Source organism: Alligator sinensis, unplaced genomic scaffold (genome assembly GCF_000455745.1).
Source record: "Alligator sinensis unplaced genomic scaffold, ASM45574v1 scaffold645_1, whole genome shotgun sequence".
Taxonomy (NCBI): Eukaryota; Metazoa; Chordata; order Crocodylia; family Alligatoridae; genus Alligator; species Alligator sinensis.
In genome coordinates this window covers 824,493-839,009 of record NW_005842586.1, presented here as the reverse complement: position 1 = coordinate 839,009, position 14,517 = coordinate 824,493, and the positions used below count along the sequence as shown (strand labels likewise).

Genomic DNA, 14,517 nt, shown 5'->3' with positions numbered 1-14,517 from the left:
CAGTGCGGTCCACAAAGCTGAGGGAGTCAGTTGTAGGGCGGCTTGTAGGAACCAAAGAACCATGTGTGGTGCAACATGGCATAGCACACCAGGACAGGTCAGTGAGGAGGGTGGCCACTGTGCAGCATGGTGGGGGAGTCGCATGGCACAGTGTGCAGGGCAGGGGCAGCCAACACAGAGCAAGGGAGTGCCTACTGCATAGCACAGCACTTGGCCCAAGCAGCACATGGCCCTGAGGGTATGTGGCCCACTCAGAAGTTGGACAGTCCTACTGTAGATTATTGTTATTTGGAGGGAGATGTTAAATGGAGCATTTGTTTTTCTGCGTGACTGTGTCCATCAGGAGATTGCCAATGGGCTGGACAATCTTTTTTCTTTTAGACCTTACATCAGGAGCCAGTGAAGTAATCTTGGTGATCTAAATTGTGGGTGGCAGTAAAGGGAAGAGCATAAAGTCTGTGTCCTGCTAGATCCCTACGTCATACATGTGGTCAGGTATGGCTGGGACAAGATGGGTAGTGGGCAATGCAATAACTTCTCCCTCGCAGCATGCCAAAATACATAGATAGCTACATCAGCATGTGGAGGGAAATAGGTTTTGTATAGGAAAGGGCATATTGGTATTGAGTACTCCCTGTTTAGAGTAGAAGGAAACCAGGAGGCAGACTCTTTTTGAGAGTCACAATCTGCCTTATATTATCCTTGTACTCCTGGTGTAGATCATAAGGATTCCTCTGGCTTAGTGCTCATGGAAAAGCCACAAATGAGCCCTCTGAGATGTTGTGATTTTGCCTTCTTGATAATTACAATTTAATTAATTACCATTAAAGATTGAAAATTGTAATAATTGTTAAGGCCAATTAAATCTTCCATAATAGTTGCCTTCCGTTATAATTATCATAGTCTCCAGTGCTCAGGTAAGGAATATAGTTAATAACTTGCTCTGTAGCACTCACCTCTGTGACCCAATTCAATTCTAGCTAACTGACAATATCAGAAAATAAGGATAAGAGAAATGTGATTTTTTCCCACTGGAAGAAAAACAAAATGTACAGGGTATAAACAGCCTCTCCTCTTAAATTTCACAATCCATAAGAAAAGCATAACTAATCTTACAAGCTTCCTTTGCCAGTCACAAGGTTAACTGCAACTTAGTGCCCTATTTAAAAGTTATGAAAGGGTCAGAAAATCAGTTTTCATTGGATAAATACTTAGTGATGCTCTTGTTCCAGTTTGAAGAAACACGATAGCATTTTGGGGGTGGGACTTGAACAAACTTATCTGAAGACATTAGAAGTGTTTGTGTTTTCTAAAATGTCCGTGTGTAATAGACCCCCGCCCCATTACTGAAGGATAGAGGAAGCCAAAAGTCAGTTGGATGGCTCTGACCTCCTGGACGAACTGATAGTGGCAGAGGGCCCTCGAATAAAGTGGCTGCCAGCCCCAGTGAAGTGAGTGATTGATGGGCCTGGGGCAGAAGTAGTGGATCAAGTGACCCAGAGAGACAGCTATATAAGCTCAGGACCTGAAGCAAGGGGGGCAGTCTGGCTCTACAGGCTGCAGGAAACAGAGCTCCATGGAGGAGCAGGGCCTGACTGGGCAAGGAGGAAGGAATCCAGGCTGCTGGGAAGCTGTAGGAAGCCCCAGCACCACCAGGCAGCCAACGATAAGGATTTTGGAGCCTTGAATGGTAGTTTTGCCACAGTGTGATGTTAACCCAGGATGGATAGTGTCTAGTCACCTTCCTATGCTTTGACCTTTTGTCTGATGCCCTTTGTTAGGATGCAGTTGGCTCCCAACCAGCTACCCTAGACCCTGAAATGGTGTGCAAGACTGCCTGTACCTTCCAGGCCTTTATGCATTTTCCCTCGGAGTTCCACCTCTGGTTTTCTAGTGCAACCCCTTCAGAGACATCATGGTATGAAAGCAAGGAACACAGGGCAAGCAGAGAAATGACTTAAGCACAGACACTTCAGTAGTAAAGCTTTTGAGAATTACAGATCTTTGAAAAGAGCTCCCTTGGGCTGCATTTAACCCTTTTGTATGTCTATGGTCAGTGTGTTTCAGGTTGTCTTATCCTTTCTCTCTCTCTCTCTTTCTTATCTAGGGCCATGATTGAACCCTGTGAGTGAGTGTTATTCCTAAATTAATTAGAGAGAGAAATTTTTATTCAAAGTTACTTCCTCAGTGTACTCACCTGCCATGCCTTGTTGGGAATTATTGAAGAAAACAAAAAAAACCAAACCAAAACAAACAAAAAACCCACACAGGCAACTCTGTTATATTGTTGCCATTGTAAAAGTAATCTTTTAACTACTTAATAACTCTGAGACCTGAGGTTTACTCACTTCACATTAAATACAATGGTTCTCAGCTTTTGTGGGCACATCCTGCTCATAGCATTGCCATTGTAAATGATAACCAAAAGGAAAAAAAAAAAAAAAACAGAACAAAAAGAACAACGACAACAAAAAACAGCTTCTTTGCTTGTCTGTACTCTTCCCCCAACTCGGGTTGAGAACAATTGGATAAGTCTCTACAGTCCGGTTATCCACTCCACAACTTATAACAAAGTCTCTAATTATTTCTTATTACCTTGGCTGGGGTTCACCAACCCTTGTCTTCAAGCAATGCCTCTGTATCCTCAGTCCTCATGAGACACTGCTCTCTGTTGCTCTCGTGCCTCTGCACAAAAATTAGCACCATCATCAAATTACTACAGCTCCAGGCTCCCCTTCTGGGGAACTACTGCTCGTTCTTCTCTCCTTTTGTCCTTGTCATTTCCTGTTCTCAATTATCAACTTTTCTTGTTTTACAGGTGCAGTAAACACTCCTGACTCCAGCTGGTGACATCTGCTTTTCCTGCCACCTCATCGCCGGTGTGGTAAGTTTCTTCCTTCACTGTTTTCAAGTAACGGGGAACAATGTCTCCCTGTTACATACCTCCCCTCTTAGCTCACAGTCCCAAAACAAGGTGTTTCTGCTCTGGCTCCTCATGCATGTTGAATTGGATCAATTTTTCTGTTTCTCCAACTTGTTCAGTCTCCTGCAGTTGTGGATCGGGATAGGAAGTCTGCTACTTCATTTTTCTTGCCAGCTCGATGTTCTACCGTGAAATGAAACAGTTGTAATGTGAGTGCCTGCTACATTATGCGGGCATTATCTGTTTTCACCATCTGCAACCATTTTAAGAGTGTGTGATTGGTGATCAGCAGAGATTTCCATCCTAAAAGGTAGTAGCAGAACAAGTCTATTTTCCACCTTATAGCCAGGCATTCCCTTTCTATGGTCAAGTATTGTGTTTTGGCCTTGGAAAATTTCTTACTGACATATGCTATTGGTCTCTCCTCTCCCTGTACTTTCTGGTACAATACTGCTCCCATTGCGCACCCTGACGCATCTGTTTGTAGGAAAAAGGACTCCTGGAACTTAAGCGTATATAGAACTGGTTCCATGCAAAGTAAGCACTTAAGCTCCTCGAAAGCCTTCATCACTTGATCTGACCATTGTAATCGTCTAGGCTTATCCCTCGTCATGTCTGTAAGAGGTGCCTCGACTTCAGAAAAGCGTCCAATAAATCTCCAATAATAGTTGGCAAAACCTAGAAATGACCTGAGTTGCCTCAGTGTCTTGGGTATTTTGTATCTCCTTATTGCTTCCACTTTATCTGCCAATAATCTCACCTGCCCTTGTCCTACTTGGAAACCCAGATATGTTGCCTCTTCCTGACCCAAACTACATTTCTTAGGATTAGCAGTCAAACCTGCTTCTTTGAGTTCCTGCAGTACCGACCTTAGGTGCTGGCAACGTTGTTCCTAACTAGAAGAAAAAATTATGATATCATCAACGTATGCTGATGCATACTCTTGATGGGGAGCTAACGTCCTATCTGTTAAGTGTTGAAAGGATGCTGCTGCTCTATGTAAGCCAAACAGCATACACTTAAATTGAAATAACCCCCAGGGTGTCCCGAAAGCTGTCTTCTCTTTATCTACTGTGTTCATGGGTATTTGCCAGTAACCTTTCATTAAATCCAATGTGGAAATATATTTAGCTTGGCCGATCTTTTCTATCATCTCCTCCATCTGACTCACGGGGAAGGCATCAAACACTGCCACCTCATTCACCTTCCTGAAATCTACACTTACTCTAATAGTCCCATCCGGCTTTGGGACTATCACTAAAGGATTCCTCCATGGGTTTTGAGATTCCTCTATAATGTCCAACTCCAACATCTGTGTGATCTCCTGTTTCACGGCTTGCCACAAGTGTTGTGGCAACCATCACTAGTGATCCCTTATGATACAACCTTCAGGTGTTCCAATACTATGCACCACTCCTTTCGCTCTACCCAGTTTTTCACTAAATACATCTGGAAACTCTAATATCAACCGTGTCAATTCTTTTCTCTGGAGAGTTGTCAGTTTCTCCTAACCTAGGTTTTCCCACCATAAATTCAGATACCATTGGATCTCCTATATCATCTAAATCTCCCACCTCTCCTTCTCCTTGAATCAGCTGAGCTTTTTTGCCTTTCCATTTCTTCAACATGTTAGTGTGATAATTCTGTTTCCTTCTAATTGGACTCGTTCTTTGTACCTCATAGTTTATCGGTCCTAGTTTCCTGGTCACTTGGAAAGGTCCTTGCCACTGCGATAACAACTTGTGACTATTATCTGGGAGTAGGACTAAGACCCAGTCTCCCTCCTTCAACTCTCTATCCTTTGTGTGAGAGTCATATACCTGCTTTTCTCTCTGTTGACTAAATACTAGATTTTCTTATGCCACTAATTGTACCCTCTCCAATCCTTCTTGAAAGTCTTGTACAAACTGTGGGTATCTTTCTCTGCCTGGCAGGCCTTCCAACAACTCTTCACAAATAACATCAATCAACCCCCTAGGTTTATGTCTGTAATCTAATTCAGAAGAAGTGCACCACATGGAAGCTTGGGGAGCCTCTCTAATTGAAAATAACAGAGGTATTATTGCCTCCCATTTTCTTAGGTCACCCTGAATACATGCTCTTATCATTCCTTTCAAGGTTCAGTTGAACCTCTCTACTAATCCATCCATCTGCGAGTGGTATACAGAAATTCTGAGCTGCTTTATCTTAAGGGTTTGACAGACACCTCATAACACACCTGACATAACGTCTTCCCTTACTCTGTCAGAATCTCCTGTGGTATCCCTACTCTTGAGACCCTCTTTATCAGCTCTTCTGCTACCTTAGGTGCTGTGATGTTTTTCAGAGGTATCACATCCAGGAACCTTATAGCATAATCTATTATTACTATTACGTTCTGATAGCCAGCATTACTCTTTGAAAACGGTCCTGCAATGTCCAACACTATTCTTTCAAACAGACGCATTGCCAATGGCATGGACACTAGAGGCACTCTTGCGGGTTTATACCCTGACACCTTCTGACACTCTGGACACTCCTTACAATATCGCTCTACAATCTTATACAGGCCTGGCCAGAAAACTCTTTGTTTCAACCAGGCTTCTGTCTTGTCCCTGCCCAAATGGCCTCCCATCAGCAGCACGGGAGCCACTTTTAACAGTTATAACCAGTACTGTCTAGGTACCAAAATCTGGGCTACCTCTTCCCCCACTTCCTTTATCTATTTGGTACAAAACTCCTCTTCTTACCTTCAAACTTAGTGTTGTCTCAGCCAGTCTGGGCTTGAGTATCTTCTCCTCCCTCTTGGCTAAGCTTTCTCCAAAGATATTTCGAAACAGAGGTTCTTGTCTTTGGAGTTCCCTGAAGTGGCCATCTCCAATAATAGTCTAAGTCTATTTCTTCCTCCTCTTCTCCCCTTGGCCCTTGCCCTTGAAACTTCACTCCCACCAAAACCCCTTCCACTTGCTTCACATTATCACGGGTACTTAGCTGTCCCACTGCTTTCGCTGCCACTTCTTGCAGGTGTGGCCAATCTGTCCCTAAAAGCATTGGGCAGTGTAGTGACTCGGCTAATCCTACCACAATTTCCTCAGTTCGGTATAGCACAGTTATCCATAATCTCTTCCTCTGATACATGTAAAAAGCACTATGTATACAAACAATGTTTACTGGAGTCCCTAATTCCCCCACTGAAGGTGGAATTTAATCTGACCTTAATATGGTCTGTGTGCATCCTGTGTCAACTATAGCGGGCACTATTATATCACCTATTTTTACCTCGACTGTGGGTTTGGCCTTTTGCCAAGGTCCTTTATGTTTCTGAAAGCTGCAATCCATTTGTTCTTCATGTGGGAAATCATGTACTCCTTCATTCACTCCTTTCTTATTGCAGTATCTTGCTATGTGGCCTTTTTTCCCCGCATCTAAAGCGAGTTACTTCTCATGAGTCCCAGCTTTTATTTTCCATATTGTTTGTTCTTCCCCCTTCACTCCTCAATCCTTTTTTCCTGTTGTCTTGTATACCTAGTGACCCTGCATTAACCACTTTCTCATCTTATTGGCTCAAGATTAATTTTGGCATTAGCATAGTCTTCCACTAACCCCAGTGCCTCGGCTAGCAACTTAGGTTGGTGCCTCTTCACCCATTTCTGGGTGTTCACCTCCAAATCATTTATAAATTGTTTTAGTACTATTAGGTTTAACACCTCTTCCACCATTTTACTGGCCAGCTGTATCCACTGAGCCACAGCATCATTCAATATTTGAGCTAACATCCTAGGCCTCAATTCTTTTGGTCTTTTCTTAGCCCTGAACTTCTGTCTATAAGTCTCTGGTGATATCTCCAGTCAATATAAAATGGCCCCTTTTATGGTCTCATAGCTCCTGGCTTCTTCCCTTGATAGGGCCCAATATGCTGCTTGTGCAAGTCTGGTTAGCAAAGGTCCTAGTTGTATATCCCCCTCTTTCCTATCCCAGCCTGCTGCAATAACCGCCCACTTGAACCCTTCTAAAAAAGCTTCTACGTCAGACAGGGCCATCTTTGGTAACCTGGTTCCTTCCCCTACTGGGCTTATGGTTATCTGTCAAGCCTCTAGCTTTTTGCTCAAGTCCCATTGTCTGGATAGAATTATCTTGGCCTCTGCCTCCTGTGCCCTTACTCTCACTAACTCCTCCATTTGGGCCTGCTGTCCCTGCAGCAGATGAACCGTGATTGTATGGGCTTGTTGCCAGTCTGTGGGCAGTTGTTGATCCACACTCATCTTCTCCATTTATGTTCGTTTCCTGGCCAATTCACCAAATATCTGTGAGTGAGTGTTATTCCTAAGTCAATTAGAGAGAAAAAATTTTCATTCAGAGTTTCTCCCATGGCTTACTCACCTGCCACACCTTGCTGAGAGTTAATTGAAGAAAAAACAAAACCACACGGGCAACTCTGTGATATTGTTGCTGTTGTAAAGTAATCTTTTAACTCAACAACTCTGAGACCTGAGGTTTACTCACTTCACACTAAATACAATGGTTCTCGGCTTTTGTGGGCACATCCCGCTCATAGCATTGCCACCGTAAATGATAACCAAAAAAAAACATAGAAGGAAAAGAACAACAAAAAAACCCAGCTACTTTTCCTGTCTGTGCTCTTCCCCCAACTCAGGTCAAGAACAATTGGATAAGTCTCTACAGTCCAGTTATCCACTCCACAACTTATAACAAAGTCTTTAATTATTTCTTATTACCTTGGCTAGAGTTCACCAAACCTTGTCTTTAAGCAATGCCTCTGTATCCTCGATCCTCATGAGACGCTGCTCTCTGTCGCTCTTGTGCCTCTGAACAAAAATTAGCATGGTCACCAAATTACTATGGCTCTAGGCTCCACTTCCAGGGAACTACTACTCATTCATCTCTCCTTTTTATCCTTATCATTTCCTGTTCTCATTTATCAAATTTTCTTGTTTTACAGGTGCAGTAAACATTCCCGACACCAGCTGATGACGTCAGTGTTTCCTGCTACCTCCTTGCCGCCTCCTTCACTGTTCTCAAGTAATGGGAAGCAACGTCTTCCTGTTACAAACCCCTACACAGAGCACAACCCTGCTCTTAAAGGACCCCTTCCCTTCCCCATCTGCGATGTGCTCAGAATGAGAGGCTCCTAGTGTGCCTGTTATGCTTGCACCTCCTCTCCGGTCCCAGAATGACCAATGACCAACTGTTGGGCCAACAGTGGAGAATCATTCAAAGTCAATACCAGGTTGCTCTTAGTAACGTGCCAAGCATCTTTTCCTAGGTGGGACAGCTATTGGGATGCAGTATCACAGGCTACCATAGGACAGATTTTGTGCTCAGTCTTGTGCTCAATACAGGATACAAGATAGAATTCCTGATTTGATAAAGACATATCCCTTCTGTCACAACCTGCAAAAGCAAAAACAATTCTCCTTCTATACACAAAGTAAATCCCAGCTAGTGGTCTCCACTGCTTGGAAGAGACAATGTAACCTTCTCCATATTGAGGTCCTGACACTTGTCAATAAGGGCAGTTGTGACCAGTGACTTCCAGGCTTATAAAAAGATGACTAAGCTTTGGGATACTATAAGGTTCCACAGTCAGCTCTCAAATTTGTGTATAATAAACTAAGTCAGGGCTGTCCAACTTCCTAGTGGCCAGGGGCTGTGGCTGCACATCCCCTGGTCACACATAGTATAGGCCACATGCCCCCCTAGCCACATGTCACATGGGCTGCACACCACACTTCATTGCAGGTGCCCCCTCTGCACCATGTTGGTAGCCCCATGCCATGCACACCACACCATATGCTCCCCGCTCCCCCGACATCATGCCATGCAGCGGGCACCCCCTTGCTGTGCTGTGCTTGTACACTGTGCCATGCCACACAGCACATGATTCCTGGGTCCCCCTGGTTAACTGGCTATTGACTCCCTCAGATCACACTGCTCTGCCCCCACCACCGGGGGCAGGGCACAAGCAGAAGAAGCAGAAGGAAGGAACATAAGCCCAGAGACCAGCAGCAGCAGATAAGGAATGGCACCTAGACCAGGAGTCTGGAGGGTGCAGGTTAACTCCTTGGGGGCCACATGCAGCTTATGGGCCACCAGTTGGTCAGCCCTGTACTGAGTCTTTCTTCATTCAGTTTACATGTCTGGAAAATGACTATGGAAGCTCCATCACCCCCATGCCCAACAGTAAGTACTGGGCTAGTCTGTTAGAAAGCTGAATTTTTTTCCTTGCCTTCACAGGAGACAATAGAAAATTCAGCAGAGCCAAGGCTTGTGTACAACACTTTCACCAGAGATGTTAGAAATTCTTCTGTGATGTGAGCACTGGCTGTAGCAGGTTATTCCTTCCCATGCTTGAAAGAGGTAATTAGTGTTTCAGGATATATGGTGACAGATTGACAAAGGTAGCTTTGCTATTTATCCACAAGGATGATTTAAAATCCACATCACAGCAGCATGGCTTTGTGTACTCATTTGTATAATTGGAAGAGGTACTCTGTATTCAGCCCCATTTTCACTTCTACATACTAACTTTATTTTTACCAAAGTCTGCTGAGACTTTGCAGAGCATCTCAGTCCAGTACTTTAAAAGGGTCAGTTCACTTACAGCAGGGGAAGTTTGAGCAATGTAGGATCTGACCCTTAATACTTTACATGCCTGATTCTGATCAGTTTTATACCAGTCTGACTTCATTAACATCAATTAAGTTACTACTTATTCACATCTATCTAAATTAAATCAAAATTGGGCTCTAAATGTTCAAAACAATGTACAAACTTTAACTGTCAAGACACCAGACTCTAGTAATGGAAGTGAATAACTATATCTCCATTGAAAATGGAAGGGGAGAATAGGGTTTGGAGAGCCCAAGGCAGAGATTTGCCTAATGATACAAACCAGTGGAATGAGTAGAGCTTAGGACAGTGATTCTCAACCAGTGTGCCAAGGCACTCTGGTGTATCTTGAGATTCTTTTAAGGGTGTCACAAAATGCCATACACTGGGTGCATCTACACATGCACTTTACTGTGGAGTTAACTAGTTAGCTCCTCAGTAAAGCATCACCAACCACAAGGACCACTTGGCAGTGTTGAATGTGGGGTTATATATATTTGCAAACAAACAAACAAACAAACAAATAAAGCATCACCATCTACACATGCACCAGTATTAGGGCACAGTAAATTAATTAACTCTGCCATAAGAAAGTACTGTCAGCGATAGTACTATCTTATGGCGCAGTTACTTACTCCGCCAAAATGCACGCGTAGATGGTGACAGGAACTGCTGGGGCCCAAAGGTACTAAAGTCTGGGGGCTGCCTGTTGCATGGCTCTGCACTTTAGCAGTTTTGTGCTGCAGCCAGCCCCTCCGCCTCCTTCCACTGCCACCCAGAGCCCAGAGCTGACCCCCTGAGCCTGCCACCAGCCTGGGGCTGCTCCATCCTGGCTCAAATTGCTGCTGTTCTGGGCAAACATGCAGATTCTTCATGCAGGAGAAGTTAATTATAGCATGAACTGCACCCAAGTTTATTCTGTCACCTTAATTGCATGTGTAAATGCACCCACTGTTACTACTATTAGGTGCGCAAACATGATTAACAAGAGAAACTCAGATTTCAAATAGGTATCCAAATTGTCAAAACATGTTGACCTGTTGTGGTCTTTCTGAGTTCTTTGCAATAGAAAAAAGTGCTCTATTTTTCTGTAGTCAATAAATGAGTGAAAACTAAGCAGGCATTTTCCGAGAGGTGCTTGAGTCTAATGAGAAGTGCCCTGCATCTGTCATGGGGTGTTTTGAGTCTAATAAAGTTGAGAATCACTGGCTTAGGGCTTTCTGACATGCAAAGTTCTGTCCCCCACAGCATACCACCTCCCTTTAGTATAGGGGTAAAGGGCTGTTAGTGAGAGAGCAGATTTTCTAAGCACATTCTGTCAGCTTAATGAGGGAGTTGGTCCCAAAACATGATCTAAATACTGATATGTAGCCAGCATCAGGGGAAACTGATCATTTGCAGAGTTAAGATGAATCAAATTTGTCCCTTAATACAATTCTTTGGTAATGAATGGCAATGTTTGTCATGTTGGTTTTCCATACCAAATACTCTTTGAAAAAATAAATGCCTTTTGCCTTGTCATGCTGGACTGAGGAAATGTCACTATTTATAATGAAACAATAACATAAGCATGCTCAGCAATAATAGCATTATTTTTTTCACTTAATGGTTGCCCAAAGCATGCCCGTGTGTTTAATATTGGGAGACCTCCTTTCATATTTAGCTGCCTCCATGCTCCATTGTTTCCATGGTAACATTTTTTTGAAACACTGCTTCCTTCTGGGAAGGTGAAATGTAGTGTGGCTTGAATATCTTAGTGTTTAAATATTTAAATGAAAACAATAAAAAGGAGAAGCAAATCAAATAGGGTAGATAGGTGACACTTCCATTCAGTTCAGCTACTGCCATTACATTGGGTCAGTATGTAACTGTTATGTTGCTGAAGAGAACATCTCAAATTAGCCAGAAAAAACTTGGGGTACTGTGATGCTGAGAGGCATCTGAATTCTGCTCTTATCATGCTTTAACTGATGTGCATTTTAGTAGCCTGAGTTCAGAGGAGGCCACAGTAAGTATCTGGCAGTCTTGCAATTTCAAGGAATATTTAGAAGGCCAGAAGGAGTGTGTATTATCTGCAATTATCTCCTTCTCCTAGTGTACCAGGTTCCTAATCCTGAGTGCCTTCAAGTGCACAGTGGGCATCACACACATCCTATTTTAGCTGTTGTTTTTGTGTGTTCTTCCTTCCAAACAGCTCCTTACCTTTTTGTTTCATCTGTTCTCACTCATGACTCTGTGCCAAACCTCCTTACCTGGAACAGCCTCTCTCCTCTTCTACACCAAACTGCTCCTCACTGTCCTTCCTCAAAAGAATTGCTTTCATTTTGCTTTCCATTGATAAGCCTTCCCTCAAGCCCCGTCTCTTCCCTTTCCTTATCTGATCAGAGTTTTCTCTTCTGGTCCCCTGCACAAAAGAAATCATGAAACAAGGAAAAAAATGTCCTGATTTTTTTAATACATAGCATTTTGCTAAGTATTCCTGTTCCCTTGATTTTATACACTGAATTAAGACTTCAGCCTTCCTGGGGAGGGACCTTCCCTTTCTATCGTCTGTAAGGTCACATACATTCCAGTGGCATTACGGAAATAAATAGCGTCCAACTTTGAATGGCAACTACAAGTCCTTCTATCCCCAACATAGTATGATGATGATGATGATGATGATGGGCGTGGAGACAGGGATAGGTGCTGTTGTACCTAACCTTCCTCAGCTAGTCTGACTGGACTTCTACTGACTCTCTTCTATTGACTCATTGGCAGTGGCCTTTGAAAAAACTGTTTGACTTATGAACATTTTCTTTGGTGTCATTTTGTGTATTCATGAAATTGTGCTAAAATGATTATTTGGCTACAAAACTGCTCACAGCTGCAAGTTGTGCTGGTTGCAATAAACAAATTTTATTTAAAAACAAGCCCTTCTGAGTCTGAAAGGGACTAATTAGTGGCTTTAAAAATGGGCTGATTGAGTGTGAAAACTGAATAAAAGTGGAATCCATTTCAGAATGACAGTACACATATCTCAAGCAGTTTGAATGTTGCTGTATTTAGTAAACCTGCTATATGCTTTCCAATAAGAAAACAAAAACAAAGTACTTTAGAGAGATGCACATAGCAATCTTCCGCTGCTGTTTCTTGACTAGGACATGGAGTTGGAGAACAGGATCTGGAGCAGAGTGAAGGAAGGAGTTGAAATTCACAAATGTTTAAGAGATGCACATTAATCATAGAGACTGTTCACAACAACCAGATCATTCTTGTCCTTAAGCATCATTTTCAGGAGATATTTCATAGGGAAAACAAAGTGATAAAAGGATAATTTGAGTTCATGGATCAGCCAGTCATGATTAATTAAACCCTAGTTAACCTAACTAGTCCCTCATGGTCAGAGTGATGTCAGTTAATTCCTCACAGTCAAGATTAAATGGAATCAGACTTCCTGAGGCCTTTGGGAATGAGTCTTAGAGTCACTAATATGCTAAAGTAAATGTATAGTTATAAGGGGAGAATTGAAGAGGAATGGGTGGGGGAGGGAGAGAGATCTAGTTACAGAGGGTGCTACATACAAAATATTTATACTGGCTCTGCAGGAACTGAGTTATATGGAGCAGACAAAGAAGTTAAGACTGGGGAAGCAGAAGGCAAAAGACAGATAGGTAGGGGTGAACAGAAAAGCAGAGGAGTAGAGAAGTAAAGCCGTGGAGCATTGTAAAAACTGCGAATCAGTTTTGATTGGATTTGGATGTGGATAGGAACCTGGAGGAGGTAACAGAATGATGAAGTAGTTGTATTCCTGAGGATTCGATGCCCGAGAGAGGGTTCTGCCTGTTTGCATTGTAGCCGCGGTAAGTTTTGGTTCCAGTATCTGATCACACCTAAAGCAGGTAAACAATTAAATGTTATGCATGCACAGAAAGAGTAACCAAGAGAAGAATCTGGAACAGATTGAACTTTCAACCTGCTGCCCTAGATAAGAGGCTTGGGCACATGCAGTTATGCCAGTAAGATTGGCTTGAATGTGGGGTGCAGATTCTGAGGTAAAGGAGAGAGATGGATTGATTGACAGGTAATGTATGAGAGAGAGTAAAGGTGATTGGTAAGCACATGATTGACTGCGATTGACAGATCTTTACCTAGGATGATTGGCTGAGAGAGAGGTATGATTGGAGAGGATAAAACCTGCTGTCTGGCCCATCTGTGGGTATGTGTGAGGTGTGTAAAGTGAGCATGGTGGTGTCCGTGCTGATTTGTTAATGCGCTGTGCTGCCTGGCTGTGTCCTGAGTCGTGTGAACTGTGATGTGTGTGTAGTACTGTATCTCCCTGTTGTGGCGGACTTACCGATTCAGCCCGGCCGGCACATCCTGGTCTCAGCAAATCTTCATTTTGATTGGTGGAGCCCATCCCTTAGTCCTTGTAGGGCAACAAAGCAGGCTGCCAGATGTCTCTGGGTAGCTCTCTAAGGCCAGTTTCCTTCCCTTCATAGTCTCCAAAGAGAACGTGAGCGCTGCCAGCTCCAGCCCTGAGCTTTTATGTCCCCAGGGCCCTGCCTCCTTCCAGTCATCTGACCACCTGCAGGTGCTGGCCAATTAAGCTGTTGCTCAGGCAACCTGTAGCTGTGGAGCTCTGCCTAGCCTGCAGGGCTTTCTGGCCAGGCTGCTTCTGCCCTTAAAGGAGCAGGCACATTAGTGCTCTGCACATTAGTGCTCTGCTACAATCCTGTTCTGCATATGCATTTTCATACTGTTTCCTTCACCTTGTGAGTTATCAGGATGCAGTCTGTTAGGGATAGCATAGAAAGTGTGAGCTTGGCAACTGAAGACTTCAGAGACTGGCTCAAGCCATCTGTCCTTAAGTAGGACTTTTGGCATTGCCTGTTTGTGGCTCTCCAGTTTTAGGACACATTGCTGGTGAAACAACAAGCAGGCTTATGAATGCTTTGCAAAGCAGTGGTTGGAATGGACTGAGAAGGGAAAACGATCTAGAAAAC

At 43.4% G+C, this 14,517-nt stretch overlaps 1 long non-coding RNA gene across 1 annotated transcript; it reads right to left on the bottom strand.

The window, feature by feature from the left end:
- Nucleotides 1–2,869: 2,869 nt before the first annotated feature.
- LOC106722723 lies at nt 2,870–14,014 on the bottom strand. Its single transcript, XR_001358726.1, has 3 exons — nt 13,869–14,014; nt 11,785–11,936; nt 2,870–3,106 (listed from the first exon to the last, which is right to left on the bottom strand). It is a non-coding gene; the product is annotated as an uncharacterized LOC106722723 (long non-coding RNA).
- Between the last annotated feature and the right edge of the window lie 503 nt (nt 14,015–14,517).